We start from the raw sequence: 12,450 nt of genomic DNA on the forward strand, positions 1-12,450 counted from the left end.
TGAAAAATTCCTGTTTTCTGATTCAAAATGGCTTTTTGTTTGAAGTGTAAGCTAATTTTACTGATTTTTTCTTTTTTTCTTTTTTAGGTCAAAATCAAATGGTAGTGTTCCAAAATTGGCCCTACAAAGCAGATTTTTGGTTTTGAATATTTTAGAGATTTCAACTTTTTGTCCTGATTTGAAGCAGGAAAAGCTTTTGAACTCTTGAAAATATTCATGGATGGAATTTACATGCAGAACTTGTGTTGAGCAACTCATATCACATTGCTTTCATTATATATATACACTAATAACAATAATACTTATGAAAAGCATATAGCCTATGCATCATAGGCTATATGCTTTTCATAAGTATTATTGTTATTAGTGTACTAAAGAATCCCTGATAAGGATAATGAATGAATGAATATTTTGCCCAAATGCATATTTAACCATTTTAACTTTGCATTATATTCTGAAGTGCAAGACAATTAAAACATAATGTATTCATAGACCCTCATGTGGTCTTTCAGAAATGTATTAACTTTTCCCAAAGGTTGACTAGAAATAATTTTCTAATAAAAAGCACTGCAAGAATTAATTCCCAATTAAGTATTTCTTACAGAAAAACTTCTTCTAAAAATCCACTAACTTTATGATGGAGTCTTCTACTGAGTCTGTCATCTTTGTATTTATACTGGCCTAGATATGTGCCTCCTGTTCATTAGCTGTCCCTGCACTCACAGGTAGAAGCTATATTATAGTCTTAGACTCATGGCAGTAGAAACAAAACAATTTTTGTCGAACTATGCACTACAAAGGGAGAAAACGTGTTGTCTATGGTTCTGACTTACTTTAAACTATGTCCTCATTTTGAAATGCCAACTCTAAACGTATGTTTTATTCCTAGGATAGAACATACTTTAATAGATAATTTTGTCCTGTTTGCTCGTTTTCCTGATTTGCAACCAGCCTATGTTGCATCACTCCCCCCAGCTCTATATTTTCCATGAATGGGCTCTAGAGTTAACATATAACATACCATGAGTGCAATAAATATATGTAAATGCATAAGAATTAACAACAAAAAATCCAAACTTGAAACATAAAAGAGTAAATCTAACAAGAACAGGTGGATCTCTGAGATATAAAATAATTGCCAACCCTCATACACAATTGCAGTAGGATCAATATACTGTACAGAAATAAAAAAAAACCTAGTTCCGTGGGGATGAGGATAGCTCTTTCTTATCTCATGCAGGAAAGATCGGGTCTTGGGTTCTTTCAGATAAGCTATTTCCGACTGCAACTTCCATACCAGTTCATATTAGGTGGAAATAATTACAGATTTACTTTAGGTTCATAATATCTAGCAAACAACTTATTTATATTAGGCTTAATTTTAGCATTTGTACATGTATGTGGATGCTGATCTTTTACCAAAATATATATAAAAAATAGTATTATTCTATATTTGCTGTTCATGAAAAAAGAGGGATTAAACACTGGCTTGCGACAGGCACTGTATAGGCAGATTGTCCAGTAATTTAAACACATGTTGCCAGCAGACCTGAGCATTAACCAACAATACCCTGACTTTTTCACTCATTGGATCGCTCTACAGGAAAGTCTGACAGGTATAATGAACTGTGGCAAGACATGTGATGGTTTTATGTGAGCCAATAGGAACCATGTTAAGGCTACCAACTCCCCCTCACTTGTAATCATGTCAGGATCTGGAGTCTGGTTTCAAGAAGTAAATGGTTGCTGCACTGACTAGTTCCCATCCAAACAAAGTTTCCTGCATGATTTCCTGTACTTGCATGATCACACACTGTTGCTCAAATGAGATAGCCATAGCCATATTTTCTGCAGCCTTAGATGGTATTCACAACTATTACTCTGTATGTGTCAAACAGAGGCAGTAGAAGTCATTTTTATACTTTGTGCATAGTGAATCAGTACATCTTTTTCTAACTGAGACTGGTGAGTAGAGACACTGATTGTATCACTAAGCAATCGATACACTGTATGGAGATTTCCCTTACTGCATCAAAGTATGCTGCTGGCATTGTGTAAGATACAGGCCTTGATGCTCTTTTGTCTCTATGACATTTTTGATTTAGTTGTTTCCTCCTCTGTAGCATAAGTTAATAAGCATATTTAACTAATTAGAGAGACAGGGTGGGTGAGTTAATATATTTTATTGGACTGTGATGGGATTGTGCTACTAAAGAGTAGACAGTGCCACCGCCTGGTGCTTCTGGGGATTAGCTTAGTCCAGCCAACACCCCTTCCAGTGGTTACACCTTATCAGTTTCCCTTCTTTAGCCCCTCTCTCACTCCAAGAACCACAGCATCCTCTTCATGACTCAGCCCTCCAGCCTGGTTCCTAGCACTGGTTCCCCTTCGGGGGGTGGGGGGAGAAGGGGGAAGTGTATCAAGGTTCCTGCTCTCCAGCAGCCTCCTGCTTCATTGCCTCACAGTGGCAAGATGGGGAACCCAAGGCCAACCATCTGCTCTAGATTCTGGCACGGGGACCCCCTCTGCAGCAGCCAAGGTCCATTCCCTACACCTTGCTGCCTTTCCCTGAGTCACTTCCATACCTCCTGGCCCTCCCACTCCTCTAGGGATGCCAGTCTCTTCACTCCATCCTCCAAGGGAGTAACTTTTGACAACTCATCTTTGCATCCCCCAAACATGCCTCTCTTCTCCCAGGGAGTGAATGCAGACTTCTCCCTGCCACTGCTTCTGCTTTCAATTTCCTGTATTTTGTAGAAGCCTGCCCCTCAGAGGTGAGCTTCTCTCTAATTAACTGCCTTCCGCCTATAGCTTCTCTGTTTGCAACCTAATTAGTTGATTGGGCCCACCTGGCCTAATTCAGCTCTTGCAGGGCCAGTGAGTTGAGTACACCCCATCACATGGACTAACTTCTTTTACTGAACCAAGAACCTGGACCAATAAAAGATATTACCTCATTTGCTTTGTCTCTCTAACACCCTGGAACCAACATGGCATATTTAGCTCATGTTTCACAAAATTCATTTCATATTACAGTCCATCATTTGCATCCACAAGGAATTGTGCTCACACAATTGTGTCCAGAAAGACTAACTTTCAGGCTCAGAATTGGAACACAAAAAAGGAGGCAGGGTTTAAAAATAAAAACAAATAAACAAAAATAGCTTTTGGCTTACTTGAGACTAGTCTGTAAAATGTACATCTTCATATTAAAGTGTCCCAGCAGTTATACTTCTGTGCAACACTTCCATTGACATTCTTATCAGGATGTTGTCAGAAAAATAGAACTAATAACTTGGTTTTTAGTACAAGTTTGCTGAAGATGATGTTACTCCATGATTTAATGGTTTTGTCAAACACCCTCAGGGACTCATGATCATCTTAAAATTTCAGCTCTTTAATTCATTTTACATTTTTAAACTCTAATTTTTGGGGAGAAAAAAACTTTTAAGATCAGTTTTGATTACAGCTGATAATGTGAAAATAGTGGAATTTATTGTTATGTTCTTGAGCAAATCACTGATTTCATTAACCTGAAGAGCCTTGTATAGAAGTAACTTTAAAATTTCCAGTTCTTCTGACATCAGAGAGACTGTTCAAATTATTTATGATTTATAAAGACAATTCACTGTGTCCAGCTGCTGTGAGTGCTGGACCCTCCTCCCTCCCCATTCACAGGCTTTTGTGAATTTTTGTTTATTCCCGTGACCTGGTCCATGATTTTTACTAAAAATATCCCTGACAAAATCTGAGCCTTAGGCAGAGTCAGCTGGATCCCAAAAGAAAAGGTCAGCATAGAAAGCCCTTGCCCTTTGTCAGGCTGTCTGGAGTGGCTCATGGGCACCCATGCCAACCTCCGTGCAGACTGTCTGGGAACGGCGCACAAACCCCAAACTGATTGTATGTTCTTTAAATAGATTTTACAAACCAAGTAATAAGTGTGAATTCCTAAAGCACTATAACAATCTTAACATGGAACCACAGACATTCCTCTTGTGCACTCTGGTCATTGTTGCCACACAGGCAAGCTTTTATTTGTGATAGATGGTCCCTTACACCCGCCCCTCAAAAAAAAAATCACAATATTCAGGTTACTCCCAGTCCCAAAGGAGCAGTCACATACCATCCCTGGCACTTGAGTGGGATCAGACTGAGTACTTGGGGGGAAGGGCCACCCCAAAAGTTGCATTGATGGTGAATTTGTTGTTGTCCTTCTGTGACTCAGAGGGTCTGGGGGGGGGGGGGGGCTGGCTTCTCCTCATGCCAGGCCATAGGCATATGGCCTCGTTCCTGGCACAGGAAGTGCCTTGCATCCCTCAATGAGTAATGGACCCTATATAAAGGTCCCCTGGAATAGCACCATGAAGGACTTTTATGCCTAACTTGTTCTGCCACCAGATGGATATTAACCTGGAGGTGGAAATATTGCATGTGTTGAAAGCTCAGGTCCTTACACCTTAAGGTGAGAGTGATTATGGGGACGATCAGTCTCCCAGAGTGGGCGGGGAAGGGATAAATGGCCATACTGGGGAGAAAAGGCTACACAAAACTAAGCACCATCCTGGTCCCCAGGCCCTCCAGCAGATCAAGAGGGACAAAGACACTCCCCACACCACACTGAAACCCCCTCTCAACCATGTCCTGCACGGCGGCTTCTGTGGCAAGAAAGAAGACCACCTTGTCATACATTGTAGAGGCTGCCACAAAGGCCAAGCCCCCCTTCTCCAATGCCCACTCATATATTTCCTTATGGCGTAAGGTGTCCACTAGGAGGCAACAAACACTGGGACTCCTGGTGAGGCTGGGGAAGGTGCCCCAGATGTCATGGGTGAAATTAATGGAGGTTGCGACAGATTGTGATTTTGTAGATGTTAAATTAGCTATAGCATATGCCTGGGTTCCCTGGGGAGTAGGGCCCCCAGGGCTGGTTGAAGGCCTACCATGTCAAAGAAAGATGAAGATACCCTCAGCAGCCTTCTTCTTGACAGGACCTTTGTATTTGCCCTGAAATGTGATAACTAATGGTGGGGCCCTATTGAGGGGAGTATGCAGAGGTGAGGCAAAAACACTGGCTGGGGAATTTCCTGAACCCATCTTTCCCTTCATAGCTCCATCACCAGCTGGGACAAAGCAAGAAACCTCATGAAGTAGGGGAACCTGCCATGGCAGCAATTGAAAAATGGAGAGGGGGAACACTCACACCCCCATTAGCAACAGGAACCAAACAAAAAAGGGAGAAAAGGAAACACCAAACAAAAACAATGGGAATTCATTAGGTGTCCACCCCTCCTGGCTGCACTTTTGAGGAAAAGGAAGGCAGGGACCAAGCTAAAATAAAAAAAAAGTGGGAAAGCAAGAGCCAAAAACAGTGAGGGGAAAAGGGAAGAGGACTCCTTGGACAGAGGCTGACAAGGCTGAAAGAGTGTTGGGGGAGAAAGGAATCACAAGGGATCCTGTCTGCCCAACTGAGAGGGAGAGGAAGGGCAAGAGCAAATGAATGAGGGTAGGGACAAAAAAAACAACAACATCCAAACAAACAGAGCAGCCCACCACAGGAAGGGAAAGGAAACCATCAAACAAACCAAAGAAACAAAATGGAGGGAGGACTCACCGCAATCTGGAGATAAGGACAACAGAGAAAGGCTTCTGCTGCCAGAGTGGAACCAACGTGGCAGAGGGGGAGCTGAGCTGAGCTGAGCTGCAGCAACAGCAGAAACAGCGCCCCGCCCCCCAAAAAACTGGAGCAGTAGGACAGCAAGGCAAGAAGCAGGAATAAGTTAGGAAAGTAGGGATCAGGAGTCAGGTGAAAAGGCAGGGGCCAATGCAGCATCAAACTTGGAATTCACCAAGGTGTGTCAACAACTTCCTGTGCCTTTCTTTGGATTTAAATAGTAAGCCCTGACCAATGTTCCTGCAATCAGGACCAAAAGGAAGCATTCCTGATGTAGCTTCAGGTTTCATGGTCTCTCTCTTCCCAGTCAGTTGCTACATAAGAACAGCCATACTGGGTCAGACCAAAGGTCCATCTAGCCCAGTATCCTGTCTTCTGACAGTGCCAATGCCAGGTGCCCCAGAGGGAATGAACAGAACAGTGATCACCAAGTGATCCATCCCCTGTTGCCCATTCCCAGCTTCTGTCAAACAGAGGCTAGGGACAACATCCCTATCCATCTTCGCTAATAGCCATTGATGGACCCATCCTCCACAAATGTATCTGGTTCTTTTCTGAACCCTGTTAGAGTCTTGGCCTTCACAACATCCTCTGACAAAAAGTTCCACAGGTTGACTGTGTGCTGTGTGAAGAAATACTTCCTTTTGTTTGTTTTAAATCTGTTGCCTATTAATTTCATTTGGTGACCCCTAGTTCTTGTAGGAGAGGGAATAAATAGTACTTGCTTATTTACTTTCTCCACACCAGTCATGATTTTATAGACCTCAATTGTATCCCCCCTTAGTCGTCTCTTTTCCGTGCTGAAAAGTCCCCGTCTTATTAATCTCTCCTCATAGGGAAGCCGTTCCATACACCTAATCATTTTTGTTTCCCTTTTCTGAACCTTTTCCAATTCCAATATATCTTTTTTGAGATGGGGTGACCACATCTGAATGCAGTATTCAAGATGTGGGCATACCATGGACTTATAAAGAGGCAATATAATATTTTCTGTTTTATTACCTATCCCTTACCTAATAGTTCCTGTCATTCGGTTAGCTTTTCTGACTGCAGCTAAGCATTGAACAGATGTTTTCAGAGAACTTTCCACAATGACTCCAAGATCTCTTTCTTGAGTGGTAGCAGCTAATTTAGACCCCTTCATTTTATATGTATAGTTGGGATTATGTTTTCCAATGTGCATTACTTTGCATTTATCAACATGAATTTCATCTGCCATTTTGTTACCTAGTCATCCAGTTTTGAGTGATCCTTTTGTTGCTCTTTTCAGTCTGTATTGAGATGCTGGGTAAGAGAAAGGAGGTGTCAGTCACCTGGGAATTCACAGACCCTGCTTTGAGACCCTAGGGGTCATGACACTGGGCTGGGTGCAAAACCACACAGTTTAAAAATATTGCTTAAAAACACAGGTGGAGGAGTTAAACCCCCAGAATTTGTTTCTCAGAGATGCTGGGGAACATCAGAAAACTAGAAGGACCTCAGAGGAATGATTCCCCATTGAAATAAAGTCCTCTGTGGCCAATCTGAAATGCTTTCTCTGTCTGTGCTTGGAAGTCAAGTATTGCTTAGCATATTAGTGAAAATAATGAAGAAGAAAAATCAAATATTGCCAGGAAACAATGCAGTTTTCAACAGCTGCAATACATTTTTGACCACAGTACTCACAATGTACTCTGTGGATGAGGAGAAAGCAGTGGATGTGTTATTCCTTGACTTTAGCAAAGCTTTTGATATGGTCTCCCACAGTATTCTGGGCTGGATAAATGGACTAGAACAAGGGTTGGCAACCTCTGGCATGCGGCTCGCCAGGGTAAGCACCCTGGCGGGCCGGTCCAGTTTGTTTACCTGCTGAATCCTCAGGTTTGGACGATTGAGGCTCCCACTGGCCAGGGTTTGCCACTCCAAGCTAATGGGGTCTGTGGGAAGCGGCGCGGGCAAAGGAATGTGCTGGATGCAGCTTCCACTGCCCCCATTGGCCTGGAGCAGCGACCCACGGCCAGTAGGAACCGCAGTCAGCCGAACTTGCGGATGCGGCAGGTAAACAAACTGGCCCGGCCCATCAGGATGCTTACCCTGGTGAGCCATGTGCCAGAGGTTGCTGAACCCTGGACTATAATTGTGGATAGAAAGTTGGCTAGATCATCGGGCTCAATGGGTAGTGATCAGTGGCTCCATGTCTACTTGGCAGCCAGTATCAAGCGGAGTGCCCCAAGGGTCGGTCCTGGGGCCGGTTTTGTTCGATATCTTCATTAATTATTGGGAGGATGGTGTGGATTGCAGATGACACTAAACTGGAAGGAGTGGTAGATACACTGGAGGGTAGGGATAGGATACTAAGGGACCTAGACAAATTAGAGGATTAGGCCAAAAGAAATCTGATGAGGTTCAACAAGGACAAGTGCAGAGTCCTGCACATAGGACGGAAGAATCCCATGCACGGCTACAGACTAGGGCCAAGTGGCTAGGAAGCAGTTCTGCAGAATAGGACCTAGGGGTTACAGTGGATGAGAAGCTGGATATGAATCAACAGTGTGCCCTTGTTGCCAAGGCTAACAGCATTTTGGGCTGTATAAATAGGAGCATTGCCAGCAGATTGAAGGACGTGATCGTTCCCCTCTATTTGGCATTGGTGAGGCCTCATCTAGAGTACTGTGTCCAGTTTTGGGCCCCACACTACAAGAAGGATGTGGAAAAATTTGAAAGAGTTCAGCGGAGGGAAACAAAAATGATTAGGGGTCTGGAGCACATGACTTATGAGGAGTGGCTGAGGGAACTGGGATTATTTAGTCTGCAAAAGAGAAGAATGAAGGGGCATTTGATAGCTGCTTTCAACTACCTGAAAGGGGGTTCCAAAGAGGATGGATCTAGACTGTTCTCAGTGGTAGCAGATGACAGAACAAGGAGTAATGGTCTCAAGTTGCAGTGGGGGAGGTTTAGGTTGAATATTAGGAAAAACTTTTTCACTAGGAGGGTGGTGAATTACTGGAATGGGTTACCTAGGGAGGTGGAAGAATCTCCTTCCTTAGAGGTTTTTAAGGTCAGGCTTGACAAAATCCTGGCTGGGATGATTTATTTGGGGATTGGTCCCGCTTTGAGCAGAGAGTTGGACTAGATGACCTCCTGAGGTCCCTTACAACCCCGATATTCTATGATTCTATGAATGTACTATTATATGGTTTATTCACAGGTCTCTGAAATCAGTGCAGGAAGTTTCATGTAGAGTATAGATAGACAGTGATTTTAGCTCCATATTCTGTCAAGCCAACTTCATGCAATTCAGTAACAGATGATTTCTTATCAAGTGCATCCATCAGTGTGCCAATTAGTAACAGAGTAGAAGGCCCCAGATTATATGGATTCCTGTCTAAAAGCAAGATGGATTGAATTTGTTCTTAATGTTCTTGACTGCCAGCAGCATCTAAAATATATTTAATAGCTTTGCTAAGCAGCAGAGGAACAAATGATGTGAAGAATGCGTGAGAAGTGTGAACATTGCAGGTGCCTTCTCCCAAGATGCAACTAATTTTTAAGGAGAGGTTAATAGAAACCTGGATTCACACTGACCAACACTTATTTGACAAGGCAGAAAATCACAATGCAGAAACAGAGAACCAACAGCTACATATCCAAGATAAAAACCTTTAGTAATACTAAGGACTGGATTGTGCTTTACTTTGCATGGGTGGGGAAGAGGGAAGAGTTTTTACGTAGCACCCTCCACCACCACCACCACACCCTCCATTTAGGGGCTAGACACAATCCATTGGAGGAGCAAAGGCACTGTTGTTTGCTAAAACCATCTATAGCTATCTAGGGATGGCAAGATGACTAGGCCACACACCCACATCCACCACAACAGTCATAATGAGGTAGCAGATACTATTGCATGAGTAGCGCCTGGCAGAGCCACAGAATCCACTCCACAGGAGGAATACTGGCCTTCAGTAGAGGCTGTTGCTTAAAAGCCACAGTTGTGCTCTAATATGGGAGGAGAGAGAATTGCTGCAGCATCCAGTTGGGATGTAACAATGGCATGTGAAAAAAAAAAGTTAGAAAGGAGGAATTCAGAAACTATAGATCAGTAAAACTTACACAACAGCAATGAGACATTCAATTAGATTACATTTAAAACTGATAAAAGATAAATTATTTTACACACTGCATAATTAACCTTGGAACTCATGACCACAAGGTATGGATATGAATAATAAGAATATTAGAATAACATTAGATAGTCTTGATTTGTTGTTGTTGTTTTGATTTTAACTACAGTATATGAACCTTTATGCTTGTAGCCTATAGAACTAACCTGCTTGCTTGTATATATATATATATTTTCGTATACTTTAAGTATTTGGTTTATTGTAATAGGTTTATAGATTTATATTAAAGTAAGTTTGGCTGTAATGCAAGAGACCTACAGGCCATATCCTGTATGTTAAGCTAAGGCAAAGTTAGCATATCTGTATTAAGACCTTTTATTCAGAAAGCAAAGTTGACGTATATCTTGTTACCTAAATAGAAGAGTACCCACGCCTATGTCCATGACCTTTTATTTAGACCAATAGACAATGGAGAATGGCATGGGGGAGGGGAGTAATGTTGTACCCACAGACTTAACAAGTACACCACAAGAGACCGATGTGCATACATACCTGACATCACTACGTACATACATATTAGCCTATGGGGTAAGTGTACCCTAACATTTCTGTGGGTGAGGAATGAAATTTGGGCATAAGAGGAAGGATTATAAAAGAGGTAACCCACCTCAATAGAGTACTCCATTTCTTACTTGGCTCCAGTTCTCACTTTACTCTATCTCCATTCTCACTTTTCTCTATTCTCACTTACTTCCTCCACTTTATCTGTTCTATCTATCTACGATGACTGCTACTATTAGTAGGCTATACTTGTTCTTCTTAAACTTTAAGTTTCAAAGGAACTAGGCTAGCTTGGTTTTCCCTAAGTTTTATTCTTAGTTTGTTTATTAGGTTTTGATTTAAGTTTAAGTTAGTCAAATAAACCCTAATTTAGTTTTGATAGCTCTTAGCATTTTCTAAGCACTGCATCCCTCACTCAAGAATTGAGAAACCTGAACCGCAATGCCGTTCCTGTGTCTCTGACCACCAGGTTATCAAGGAAGGGTGGAGTATATTAACCAAAACTTTGTTGCATATAATACTATATTATCATATGTATCTTTTGAATAGCAGTAATGCAGTTGTAACTTTGTAACTCTAGGTATTTTACCATTTACTTACTATTATTAATTTTAATAAAAAGTCTTTAAGGCTATATCAGTTTCAGTGTGAGCTTCCTGTCATACCCCCAACGGTCCTTTATAAATACGGTGGTGCCTGATTCAGGACAAGAACTTTTATCTTCTGATCAAACAGATTGGCAAACCTAAAACCCATACTAATTAATATTGATGATAATAATTATTAATATTATTATTACAATCAATTAAATTAAATTAATACATTTAATTCCCATATTATCCAAATTAATATTATCAGTACACCCTAAATCAGACTACAGAGCCAGGAGTCTCGAGGAGTGTGTGACAGAAATTTTCAGGGATTCCAGGCATCCTTAGACCCCTGAAAATCTCACCTGAGACATAAGTAAAGAGTTAAAGTTACAGAGAGTTGAAGAGCAAGATTGTGTGTTTTACTCACTCTTAAGAACACAGAACCTGTGTTCCTGTGGCTGCGGCTTGGCAGAAGTCCCAGTATTTCCATTCTGTATTGTGGTTTAACTTAAAGTTTTAACTTATAAGTTTTGAATTTAATCTTGCAAGATAAAGTAATAATGATATTATTTAATGTGATACGCGCGTTTAAGGGGCTTTGTTGGAGGTTGAAGTTGTAACAAATGGTACCGATAAGATATAAGCAGTAGCATCGGGCCCGATGACTCACACTAAGCGGTGGCAGGGGAGTTGATAAATAGATGTATTAATTGCCACCAAGAGGCCGCAATAACTCAGAACTTGTATAGTTCTTCAGTCCCCACAACTCTCCCAGGCTGCACCTCTGATCTATCTGCCTCAGTTCCCCAGATGTTTGGCAGGTCCTGACAGAGGGAAAAGACCTCTCGATCAGCTACGAGCCATCAAGGGAAGAGAGGGGAATGCGCCCTCAACCCCTCTATCATTTACTTGGGACTTATTGAACTAGGTGGAAAACCAGTTTGGGGTATTATTTCCTGTTGTTTCTGTGAAGGGACACCATCAGTTACAAAGTAAAGCAACAGAGTGTTCATTATAGTTTATTACATAAGCTAGTGAAGTGTTAGAATTCAAATGAGTTCTATGTTATGTGTTAAAGTGAGTGGAGCAAGGGCAAGAGTAGAGTCTGTTGGAGTTGCCCGCAGGATGGCTTTAGAAAACTTTGCCAGAAAATACATTCAGGAACATGGAGGAGATTTAGAACAGCTAAGGAATAGCAAGGTGATATCTAAGCATTGTAAACCATGGGGTTTTGTCAATGACGTATTTGATGTAGAAACGAAGCAGAAAAAGAAGAAAGCCTAAACTGGTGAAGAAAATAGCTGTTAAATGTCTGCTCGTAGCTTATAGTTCACTGGGAAAGAAATTAAATAAAAAAAACAATTAGAGTTACTCAGGAAAGCCAGCAAACTTTGGATGCCAGCTTAAAATCACTTGGCGGCTATGAATCAGACCGTGGTCGGCTATTAAAAAGAATTAGAGAGTTGAAAAAGATGTGTTAGAGGAGAATAAAGAATCGGTTCCCACCCCTATTGGCATGGTG

The sequence above is a fragment of the Trachemys scripta genome, chromosome 1, assembly GCF_013100865.1.
Source record: "Trachemys scripta elegans isolate TJP31775 chromosome 1, CAS_Tse_1.0, whole genome shotgun sequence".
Taxonomy (NCBI): Eukaryota; Metazoa; Chordata; order Testudines; family Emydidae; genus Trachemys; species Trachemys scripta.